Below are 12539 nucleotides of genomic sequence, written 5' to 3' on the forward strand. Positions count from 1 at the left end.
GTCTATCCAGGTCCTGAAGCTACAATCATACCACTAGTGGCTTACCATGAGTAAAGCTAAAAGGGAGTTTTAGATGTGACTCCTCACGAAGCTTACCATGGTAAGAAACCAGCAGGCAATTTGGGATCTGGGAGGACTTTTTTTGGGTGTTTAGTGTCTTACAACTTTATCTTCCATGTGCTCTAGGGTCCTATGACCTTTGATGTTGTTTTGGTTGCCCCATTAAATTGGTGCGATACCTTGTTAGCTGCATAACCTTTTGTAAATTCATGCTCATATTGGTGTCTATGATTTGTGCTTGTGAAAGGCAATCGCATCCCTAATTCGGCAGCTCTTTGACTTTGGCTAGTAGCTAGTTTCTGTGTTTTCACACTCTTGTGTGATTTTTAGGAGGTGTAAAAGTACACAATTTATCCATCATTAGACATCATCGTAATTATTATGGTGGTGAGGTCCTCCAATATGATGTGAGGATATCACGGATATGTCATTGTCCAGTCGTCTCTTGACATGGTGGGGGGCAGTCTCCGTGTCCTACGAATGTGTTGGGGATGCCAATGGTGACTCCTTGTGCCTGGCAGACACTCCAAGTAAATCCGGGATAGATTGGACCTCCATCATACAACTGATCCACCTTGCCCTCATCTCATCCACCTTCTCCTCCCCCTCCCTGTGGTTTGGCTATGATTCGAAATCATAGAAGTATGTGACGTGCATCCATGTCTAGTCCATCCCTGCCTTGAGTGTGGCTGTTTCCTCATCTGTTTGAGAAAGAAAGAAAGAAAGATGTATTAACGTCCACAGAAGGCCTCGTGGACCTATGGGACAAAGTACACAAAAAAGCGAACTCATACAAGCCTCAGTGGGCTGAAGCAAAGGGCACGCTAGGGCCCTTTCTGAGTACTAATTTAAGTAAGAGAGAGAGAGAGAGAGAGAGAGAGAGAGAGAGAAAGAAAGAAAGAAATTTTATTAAAGGTCCACGGAAGGCCATACATGGCCTATGGGACACAAAATCATCCGAAAGGAAAATACATCATCAATGATGCGCCAACTAAGTGGCCTCATCGTAATACAACTAAGATGCCAAAAATGGCTACAAAAATCCTAGATACAAAATGAAATGAAATAGAGTACCAAAAATGCCTAGATACAAAATGTAAAATATGAAATATGAGGAACATCGTCTTCCCTAAGGGGTCTGTGATCCAAAGAAATGATGGAAGTCATGGCCATCGACCATGCCTCCTGCCATGAGTGTGAAGATCTGGGCAAGTGTCAAGTGGGCTGCTGGCGGTGCCAAGTCTCCATGGAGCAATCTCCTCCGAAAATCTGCCATCATCCTCCGTCGTCTAGAAATAAAGCGACGGGTACGGCCTCTGTGTAAGATCATCCTGCGGTGTTGCCGGATCATGTCATATGTACATCCTCGGGGTGGAACCATCGGTGCTCTCTGGCAAGCTGGGCTATCTCTGTGCTCATGGTCCTGCGCCTCGTCCTGCTCATGAATAACCAAGTCTCTGGCAGGGATGCGACGGTGCTCTCTGAGGAATCTCTCTCTGTATCTGGTGATCTCCCTGATGAACAATGCTAAGCAATACTGATCCTCATACTCCATAATCCGAGAGAGAGGTCCAAATCCGTGCCCAAATAAACAGTGAAATCTGCCACGGATCTCATAATATAAAGGGCATCTGCAAACAAAGTGCTCCTCAGTCTCCACCTCCCCCATAGTGCAACAAGGGCATATCCTAGTCTCTCGCCTGGGTCTATGTCCGGTAGCTGTACGATGCATCCTGCCGGCCTCAACGTCTAATCTGTGGGAAGATACCCTGAGCTGGCCCAAGGCAATCCTGAGTGAGTGCGACATATGAACGCCGATATATCCTGGGGATATGATGAAGCCATCCTCTGAAATCCTGAGAAAATGGTCACGATATGTGGCCATCTTCGTAGGAAGCTCCGTGGGATGAACCCAAGTGCGAAACGTGTGTAGCTGCAACAAATCTGCCCTGATAACCTGACTGAGCTCATGTCGAGTGAGAGGGAGGCGAGGGGCATCTATGCTGTATCGAAATGGTGGCAGCCTATCCATATCCAAGCCCAACGAGGTGAGCCATGTGGAGAGTGTGTGGTACCAACAAAAAGTATGACCTCTCTCCGCTAACATCTGTGAGGATGTCAGTGCTAGCCACGGTAATCGTGCTCTGCCTGCTGCTGAGTCTCCGAGCGCCCTGATCTTATGCAAGTATGTAACTGATTGAAATGCTGCATCTAGCGCTAGGGGTGTAGCTCCGAACTCTGGCGAGCATAATCTGATGCGGTACCATGGGCTTCGCTCTGATCAATCTGGAGAACATGATGATCTGTAACCTCTCTACTCGTCTCCAATCTGCAACACTGAGATCTCCTGCCCAAAAGGGGCTAGCATACATGGCTGCAGGTCTCACCAGCGTATCGAAAAGTAAGGACTTCGTGTCGGGATGCTGAAAATGTGACTGTGCACACTGCCTCTCGAGAAGAGCCAAGGCGGCATACCCTCTATTGATCCTATCTCGTGCTGCATGCGTCATGGAGAAGACTGGACCTCTAAATGTGGCACCCAAATATGTATACTCCCTGACTAGCTCCACCTCTTGCCCATCAAATGTGAAAGAGAACTCGCCTCTCCTATAAACCTGGTATGACGTGTTGAAGACCATGACTTTGGTCTTCCCAAGGTTTACAGACAACCCTCTGTCCTGACAAAAGCTGTGGAGTGCATGGAGATGTGCCTGTAAACCCTGCTGGGAGGAAGAAATAAGAACCACGTCATCTGCATAGAGGAGAATCGGTATCGTGGATCCTGCCAGTAAAGAACCTGTAACACCCATCGTCTGTATGTACATCTCTAACTCATCGATATAGAGACCAAAGAGTGTCAGAGACAAAGGACACCCCTGCTTCACCCCTATCGTACTGCGTACTTCCCCCGACAGCCCCGCCCGTGTCCTGACTCTACCTGTGACTCTCTCATACAAGGCCATGATCGCCCATTGAATCTCCCCACTGAATCCCAAGTCACGAAGTCGCTGGAAGAGTTTGAAACGTGGCACAGTGTCAAATGCCTTTCTGAAGTCCACGAAGCAACAATAGAGCCGTTGCTTACGTGACTTCGCCTCCTCAATCAAAGCCCTGAGTGTGAAGATATGATCTAGAGTCGAGTGCTCTGCACGAAATCCTGCCTGCCCTCTAGTTCTCATACCTGTCGCCTCGGCATGGTCATTTATATGTCCTTCTAGAATGGTCGCATAAATCTTGGCCATGACATGGCCAATCATAATGGTCCTGTAGTTCGACGCCTCCAAAGGATCCCCCGACTTGTGTATGGGTACTATAGTATTTTCTAGCCAACTAGGTGGAAGACTTGTACAAATGGACTCGTTAAAAAGTCAATCAGGAGGGGAGACTTCTCGTGTGTCTCAAGGCGAAGCTTCTTGCGGAGTTCTTTACACTCCTCATCATACCATCCATTACAAGGCACAAGACCGACTGGTGGAGGACCGGATGTGTGGCAAGTGACGGGGAAGGACTTGTGGGCTGCCGAGATGATGGAGGTATGTACAAGGTCCCACCGATCCTATGTGGAGGGTAGGGCATCGAGAAGGTGCGGACGGAGAAGACTACTCAGGTGCTGGCTATAAATATCATTGAACTGGTGGTCAAAATGAACCTCATAGTATGGCTGACGCTCATGATGTCTAGAAGGGGGGGCATGAGGAATCTGGGTAAGAATAAAGTGCAGACGTGCATGATCGGCTGAAGGCATAAGAGGGTCGACTGTGAGGTTATGTACAAAAGGGATTAAAGTCGGGGGACCCAAGACGTAATCAATGACGCTCGTACCACCACCCGCAAAGGGAGAACATGTGGCTGTGGATGAATGCGGCCACTGTCGAAGTCCATTATAAATGACCATGCCATGCGATGAGAGAAGCTCCAATAGGCGATGAGAGAGAGAGAGAGAGAGAGAGAGAGAGAGAGAGAGAGAGAGAGAGAGAGAGAGATGTATTACTGTCTTCGGGAGGCCTTGTGGGCCTATGAGACAAAGTACGACCATAGAAAAACTCATACAAGCGGTTGTGGGCTGAAGTAGAGGGCTCGCTAAAGTCCCTTTGCAGAGGACTTTGCTAAACAAAACTCAAAACTCAAGAAACAAAACTAGTATCTAATCTTAGAGTCAAATACATAACCAGTTGCCATGGTGGCTCTCCCGTGAGCTGCAAAAATGTCTCGTATCTGTGTCTACTGGCCCGTCTCTCTTTGTGGCGGGGTCGTGGTCTCCGTGATCTCTTTATCCGGTGGGGCATGTTGAGAGTGATGTCTCTAGTCGGGAAGCCCCTCGAAATATAGTTGTGATGGGCTGAACCTCCATTGTGCGTGCCCTGGTACGAACTCGGCCTCTGACTAACTCATATAGGCTCATCACTCCCCATATCAGTGTCTCTAGAATCTGCAGCCCCTCTAACCTCTTGATCATGCGGGATGGTGGGACAATGTCAAAAGCCTTCTGAAAGTCTACAAAGCATGTGTAGACTTTATGGTGTCTAGACCTCGCCTACTCAATGATAGCCCTTAGAGTGAAGATGTGATCTATAGTTGAGTGTTGTCTCCGGAATCCTCCTTGTCCTAGTGCCCGCTACCCCCGAGCCTCTGTATGACTGCTGAGTTTCCTTTCTAGAACTGATCCATAAATCTTGGCCAGAGTGTGGTCAATCATAAGGGTCCAATAGTTCCCCGTCTCCATAGGGTCCCCGGCTTTGTGTATCGGTAAAATAGTGGTGGTACTCCAAGAAGGTGGAAATCCATGACAAACAGCCCGATTGAACATCTGTGCTAGGATCGTCCTGTCCATGTGCAAAGTGCTCAGTCCGGAGGCCCTTGTGGTCCTGCGCCCTCGTGGTGGTGGCGATGTGGAAGGCCAAGTATGAGAGAGAGAGAGAGAGAGAGAGAGAGGACAATGATGATGTGAGACGTGCAAAAGAAATGAACATGAGTGAAGAAAGAAAGAAAAATAAAGAAAGATGTATTAACGTCTGCAGGAGGCCTCGCGGACCTATGAGACAAAAGTACAAACCCAAAAGTAACTCATACAAGCCGCTATGGGCTGAAGCAAAGGGCTCACTAAGGCCCTTGCTGAACGCTAAAGTGCTAAACTAGTGAGCAAAATAGTATCAGGTGCTCAGAGCTAACGCCCCTAGTTCACACCCAGGCTCCATATAAGCATCACTTTACTGCTAGGTTTTATCAGCAGATAGACCTCTCAATGCATTTTCTCAATTTTATGGGTGGAGTTTGGGGGGGGGGTTTCATGTGAGTGAGAGAGAGAGAGAGAGAGAGAGGACGATGATGATGTGAGATGTGCAGCAGAAATGAACGTGAGTGAAGAAAGAAAGAAAGATGTATTAACGTTTGCAAGAGGCCTCGTGGGCCTATGAGACAAAAGTACAAACCCAAAAGTAACTCATACAAGCCGCTATGGGCTGAAGCAAAGGGCTCACTAAGGCCCTTGCTGAACGCTAAAGTGCTAAACTAGTGAACAAAATGCCCCTAGTTCACACCCAGGCTCCATATAAGCATCACTTTACTGCTAGATTTTATCAGCAGATAGACCTCTCAATGCATTTTTCTCAATTTTATGGGTGGAGTTTGGGGGGGGGGTCATGTGAGTGAGTGAGAGAGAGAGAGAGAGAGAGAGGATGATGATGATGTGAGATGTGCAGCAGAAATGAACGTGAGTGAAGAAAGAAAGAAAAAGAAAGAAAGATGTATTAATGTTTGCAGGAGACCTCGTGGGCCTACGAGACAAAAGTACAAACTTAAAAGTAACTCATACAAGCCGCTATGGGCTGAAGCAAAGGGCTCACTGAGGTCCTTGCTGAAAGCTAAAGTGCTAAACTACTGAGCAAAATAGCAAAATTGTATCAGGTGCTGAAAGCTAACGGCCCTATTACACGCCCAGGCCCCATATAAGCATCACTTTACTGCTAGGTTTTATCAGAGACCTCTCGATGCATTTTTCTCAATTTTATGGGTGGAGTTTGGGGGGGTGGCAGTCATGTCTAAAGAAAGGTAAATATATAAGAGAAAGAGTTGTTTTGCTCCAAGAGTGGGGAGAGCTTGGAGGGCATACACGTGTGTGTGTGTATGCCCCGCAATCATACATCACAGGGCATTGATTTGGCAGGCTATGCTACATTATTATTGGAGGCAGAATGCTTTCTCAGCGGGACTTTAAGAACACACCTCAGCCAGGAGACAGTGCCTTTGGTCATATGCATATGCCTGCTTTGGAGAGAGAGAAGTGGATGCAACTACTTTCTTGTCTTGATCTTGCTGATCCATGGAAAGAGACACAAGCATTGTATCCCGGCTTTACATTTCAGCATAATGCACAGTCCACTTATTGTCCCCCAATGGATCATCGGTATATGTTTCATGCTCATGAGTATGATGCTTTTACTTGCCATATGTGTTCCACATTCAAATCATGCTCCTCCGTGGTTACAATTGTCCTTTTGTGACATGAAAAATGATAGATTGCCTGATAAAAGGCTTATTCATATAAATAATAGTTATCTATAGCATGAGGCTTTCCAAGATATGGTGCATGCTGCTTTTAATCCATTATGGACACATTGTCAGATAGATGTTGATTTTGCATGGATTGCTCTTGTCACCCACATGCAACATGTGTCTATGGCAACTGTTATATGCATTCCTTCAGGGAGGATGTGGTTGATGCTAAAAATACATGTCAAGCCTTGACAGAACTCAGTCAGCTCAAGGATTTATCTTTTGTTGAGGCTACTTCTCTATGTCGGTCTAGGCATTTCCTGCAATGCAATGATCAAAGGAAACTCCAGAAGTAGGAAACTAGGGCCAGGCAAAGGTCCTTCTTTGACAAAGGTTGCTCTTCTAAGGAATTTTTTAAAAGCTTTGCATTATAAGAGGCAATGTGACCATATCTGCAGGGTAAACAATGCGGATGGTAACCGGACTCATTGGCGAGCACAACTTGCTCGGGCATTTCTTACTCAATTTTCTCATCAGTTTGGGCAGGTTGTTTCCTCTTCACATGCTGCGAGGGCTGCACGGCAGGAACAACTCAACATGTCGGTCCAATTATATCTTCTCAACACACCATTCAGATTGAATCTTCTTTCACGGAAAGAGAGTTGAAGAATGCCATCAAATTATGTGGTAGATGGAAAGCTCTGGGTTGGGATGATCTTGTGGTGGAAATCTTTCTGCAATTATTTCACCTGCACTATATGGTTAATCATGCGTGGGAAACACAGCATATGCTAGCCAGTTGGAAGAAGGGTTTAATCAAATTATTCCCTAAAAACAATTATGTGAGACTTTTGCTGATTGGAGGACCATCACACTCATGGCTGTCATCTATAAGCTGGTTACTAAGATGATAGTAAATCGTATTAAGGGTTTTTTGCATGAGGGGCTACATCTTGCTTAATATGGATTCATTCCCTGCAGACATATTACAGATAATATTGCTAGTGGGGATTGAATATGCTAAATATACGGAGCAAGATGTCCTTTTAATGCAAGTGGATATTGCTAAGGCATTTGATACAGTACAATGGGACTTCATTTCGCAAACCATGTAGTCTCTAGGATTTGGGGAGAAAATGCAAAACCTTGTTTACTAGCTTTATCAAAATAGTAAGGTTGCAGCCATTCTAGCAGGGGATATAATTGATGAGTGGACTCTTTCAACTTTGGTTTGGCAAGGTTGTCCACTCAGTGCCTTGTTCTATGCGATTTCTTTCTTCTTTGCAAAAAAAAGACTTGTATTAAGTATTAAAGAAAACTGTTAGAGCAAGCTCCATACGGGAATATGGGATACACCATGCAATGCATGAAAAGCTCAAGAGCCAAAAAGAAAGGATTGGGGCTGATAGTGCCATCTCAATCAGGTAGCAACCTCCGAGAAAAAGGGAGAACCCCTCCAAACTCGAAGAAATACAGTCCTCCTAGAAGAGGCTGCACGTGAAGGGCCCTGCATGCTAGCCCATATGGCTATCAAAGTGTGAACCGTGTCACTCCAAATACCAGTGAACACCTGTGATGGGTGTATCTGGGTGTCATCCAAGGCCTCTGTGCATTTGGCTCTCCAAATGTGCTAAGAGGAAATGCTAGCCAAAATCTCCCAAGAGGTGTCCACTGAAACATGTGAAGCTCTGAAAGGAGTATGTGGTACATCCTGAAGAGAGCAGGGCTCTATCTCCTGGCGGCGGATCGAGAGTGCCCAAGAAGAAGGCTCACCTTCATAAAACACCTGGGGCCCAGTAAGGGATAACCATGCAACGGATCCCCAAGTCATGAAGAAAGGGGAAGTATGAAAAATGCTGAGTATCCGAGCAACTCCTTTCCAAACAATTCTCGCTTGATTGTAGTCCCAAAGGCAATGTCGCACTGACTCCTCTGCAGAATGACAACGAGGGCAAGTGGGATCAACCCCAAATCGTGATCTCTATAGCTTCACTGCAATCCCTCAATGAATAGAAAGCCAAAAGAAAAGAGTGATCTTTCTATTTTTGAGGAATTTCCAGAGCCTCCTCCAGAAATTCCTACGCAAATCTGCGGTGATGAAGAAGCTATCCCAATGGGGGGCTCTGGAGGGAATCCAACCTCTACTGCTCAACTGAAATCTCCTGGCATTACCAACCGTGAAACGAAAGAAGGGAATCCCCCTCTCTACTCACTGTATGCTTGTATATATGGATCATTTAGTTGATTCAGGTGCATTGCATGGACTGGAGATCCATGGAGGAAAACCGCTCATTGTGCAGGCATATGCTAATGATTCCTTCACTCCCCGAAATACATAGGGGGATCTTTCTTGTCTTATGAGTGCACTTTCCTTGTATGGGTTGGCTGCTGGTTTACAAGTCAATTTTCAAAAATCTAAGCTTCTTCCACTACATTTGAAGTATTGGCATCGTCTTTCATGGCCTGGGGAAATTGTTTTGCCCACAGAGTTGATATGTCATCTAGGTTATCCTTTGGGATGGACAGTTTTAGGCACCAACATATGGATTGGGTACTTGAAAAGTTCAAGAAAATTTTGGAATATTGGAAGCTCGCTACATGGCCCTTGCATGTTTTCTTGTGCATAGTATAGTCGATCTTGATGATGTTTTCATAGCAAGACCTCATGTCTTCTATCATAGAACTTTTTTGGCAATCCCATCATCGATGTAAAGCCCTCTGGCTCCTTTCTGTGGATCACCTTTGCACTCCAAAGATGCATGGGGGATTGAATATTCTGCATATTCATTTGCATTTGTTAGCTCTCAAGGGGGAGATGATGTTCAGTTCATGCATGGTGACCAGCCTTGGGTTTTTATGATGTGCCATTTGTCTTCTCCAGTTTTTGGTCATTGGCAACTTACTCATTGGGACTTTCTCTTAGGGCATATTACTGGAAAAGGTAAGAGTTGTCCCTTTGTCTCTGGCCTATTTTCGGACTAGAAACATATACTATCTCATCTTAAATGGAATGGCAGGGATATTCTTGCTGGCTACTCCTTGCGGTCTGAATACCTTCATTGGTCTAAGGTGTTTACACAGCCTTTGGCATTGCAAGAACCTTGCAAATCATGTTTTCTTTGGTCTAGAGGCATTTCTTTTTTGAATGATGTGCTTGATGATGCAGGCATGGTTTTGTCCTAGCCCAGAAAGTTGGTTTGGGACAGGCCACTCTGGCATTTATTACACTAAACACTCTATGATTTCTGGCCTTTACCTTGTCTTGAGACTACAGATCGTCTCAAACTCTCAGATGATCCTACTTGTCAATCATTGTCTTTAGCAGATGTTACAGTTGCCTCTATTTATAAGGTTTTGCAGCCTCCTTCATGGGTGTCAGCTCATGCAAATCGTGTTTGGTCTATGACACGTTGTCCTCGATGGTGGAGGAAATGGTTGAGGCAACTTTGGGATTGCAAACTTCTGTTTCTTCAACAGGTTTTCTTTTGGAGAGTTCTCCATGGGGTTCTTCTGTTTGGCCAGATATTGGCCCGTCATCACATTGCTCCTGCTGTTTGTTACCGATGTCTATCCTTGCAGGAATCTATGCCTCATTTATTTTGGCATTGCCCAGATTCTCGTGATTTCCTGTTCATGCTTCAACGACGACTTACAGCTTGTTTTCCTTCAGCTAATTCTGGCAAGCTAATCTGTTCATCCTCTGAGGTAGGGATTTGATCTCTTCTTTCATTGGGTCCGTTTTTGGGCACTATGGACTCTATGGAAGGACCATAATCATAAAGTCTTTCGTGACCCTGCCCTGTCTAAGTATCATGTCTTTCGTGCTTCTCTACGGCAATCATCCTTTGAGTGCCTACATGCACGGGATCTAGATTATCCTGCTTTTTTGTCCTATAATGAGACCTTTTGATGTTGCCGTACAGTTTTGTTTCTTTTCTGCAATTTCATCAATCCTGCCCTGCTTACCTCAATGGAGGACCAGTTTAAAAGTTACTCCCGCAAGGAATCGACCCGGGACTCCAAAAGACAGCAAGTTGATTTCTCAACTGCAGATTCCGTAGATGCTCACTATGTTTTTGACATGCTCAAAGATGAATTTCATCACAGCCGGAAGGAGTGGGCCAAACCTCCCCCGGCCCTCAAATATAAGTTGAAGCTGCCCTCATTGGTCACTCCTCTTCGAAAGTTCTCTCAGCAAGCAGTTATCATTTTCTTCCCAGGGGAGTTACCTTCAGCAAATGATGTGGCTCAGTGGGTTCAGGCTTTGTTGGGAGGTTGCTTTGTTGAAGGAGTATACTTTGCCTCTCGAGGTTTTTATGAAGTGCACTTTTTGGATGCCTCATATCGTCAGCAGATATTGGAGATGTCACCTCTATTCTATGGCAGACAAATGGTGCATGTCATGCCATGGTCGCCAAATAAGGATTATCGCGGTCTCATGTGACATCACTGCCCTGTATGGGTTGAGGTAGTGGATTTTCCAGATTATATGAGGGCTGAGTTACCAAGTTTGGCAGCCACTTTGGGGCAAGTTGTATGCCCACCCCGTCCTTCGGGTAATCGCAATCGGTTTTGTGTTCTTTGGGATACAGATCACTTAACCCCTCCTTCCATTGCGGTAGAAGTGGAGGATGTTCCCCTCGGTGAAAAATATTTTGACTTGAAATGGGGAGTATTTGCAGGTGCTTGTTTCACATGTCATAAGTTTGGCCACTTAGCCTCACAGTGTCCTGCAATCCTGCATCAGCTCCCACCTACAGCTATTGCTCTAGAAAATACTTCCCCCCCAACTTATGGCCCGGGGCCTAAGGCTATGCCTACCAAGCTGGGTGATGTGGCATCTAAATCTGTCCCTCCCAAAGAAAATGTGGTTCAGGTTTCAGCCAAGCAAAAGGATAAGGGAAAGGGCAAAATTTCAGAATCTCATGCCTCTCCCCAGGGTGCCTGGCAACAACCCAAAAAGGTATTCGCACTCAAACCACGACCGTTACAATCTCGCCATTGGGATGCTTCAACTTCCACCCCTGGTCAGACCTCTACCCCTGCAGATAGCCTCACTTCTCAACTGTGGGTTGATGTGTTAAAGAGGGGCATCCCTGTATGTGACAATGATGAGGATCATAGAGCTAATGATCCAGGAGGCCAGGTGGATGTTGATATCATGGCTGAGGCCTGACAGCTTATACCTTTACTATGCTTTTTGGTTTGACTGTACATATCTTCTATGTCTACTTCAATCACTTGCATTACATACAATGTTCAGGGTCTTTGCAATGTCAATAAGTGGAGACTTTTCTGGCACTATGTACATAGAATGCACCCCGATGTAATCTCTTTACAGGAACACAACCAACACTTCTTGGCTGGCCAGCAAGGCCACTATGCTGGTTATGATATCTTTTATGCTGGTACAATGCACTTTTCGGGGGTCTGCATGCTGGTAAAACATAATATGCAGTCCACGGTTGCTTACAATGACCCCCAGGGTCGATGGATGGTGATCAAATGCATCTATCATGCTGATCTCTATGAAATAGCATGTGTTTATGCCTCTCAAACTTCTGCGACTAGAGCTCGAATGTGGGCCTCCCTCAAACAATATCCATGGCTGTCCAATGCCTTTTTGTGTGGAGACTTTAATAACTCGCCTGCCATTCAAGACAATACCACTCATCGTTCTCATATGATCCCCACTGAGCTTCGACATTGGGAAGATATGCTTTCATTCTTGCATGCAGAAGATTTATGGCTCTCAACAAGGGATAGAGATATGGGTTATACATATCATCACAATGCCTTTACTCATTACTGGGCTCGACTTGACAGATGGTATTTGCTGCATGCTCAGCAGTATGCTAGTTTTACATGTGCACTATGGGTTGATCATTCCCTCTTGCTATCTGATCACCTTCCAGTATGCTTGACATTATCTATAGCACGTTTGACAGATGATATGCCTTTTTTTGGTCGTCGCCTACTCCATGTTA

At 45.6% G+C, this 12539-nt stretch overlaps 1 protein-coding gene across 3 annotated transcripts in view; it reads left to right on the forward strand.

Moving 5' to 3' along the window:
- Positions 1 to 12539, forward strand: part of LOC147882226 (mediator of RNA polymerase II transcription subunit 15a-like) — a 114506-nt gene that overhangs the window by 92282 nt on the left and 9685 nt on the right. The window lies entirely within an intron of this gene.

This window comes from Dipteris shenzhenensis, chromosome 30 (genome assembly GCF_047967505.1).
Source record: "Dipteris shenzhenensis isolate YYH24624 ecotype China chromosome 30, Dip_SZ_1.0, whole genome shotgun sequence".
NCBI classification, from domain to species: domain Eukaryota; kingdom Viridiplantae; phylum Streptophyta; class Polypodiopsida; order Gleicheniales; family Dipteridaceae; genus Dipteris; species Dipteris shenzhenensis.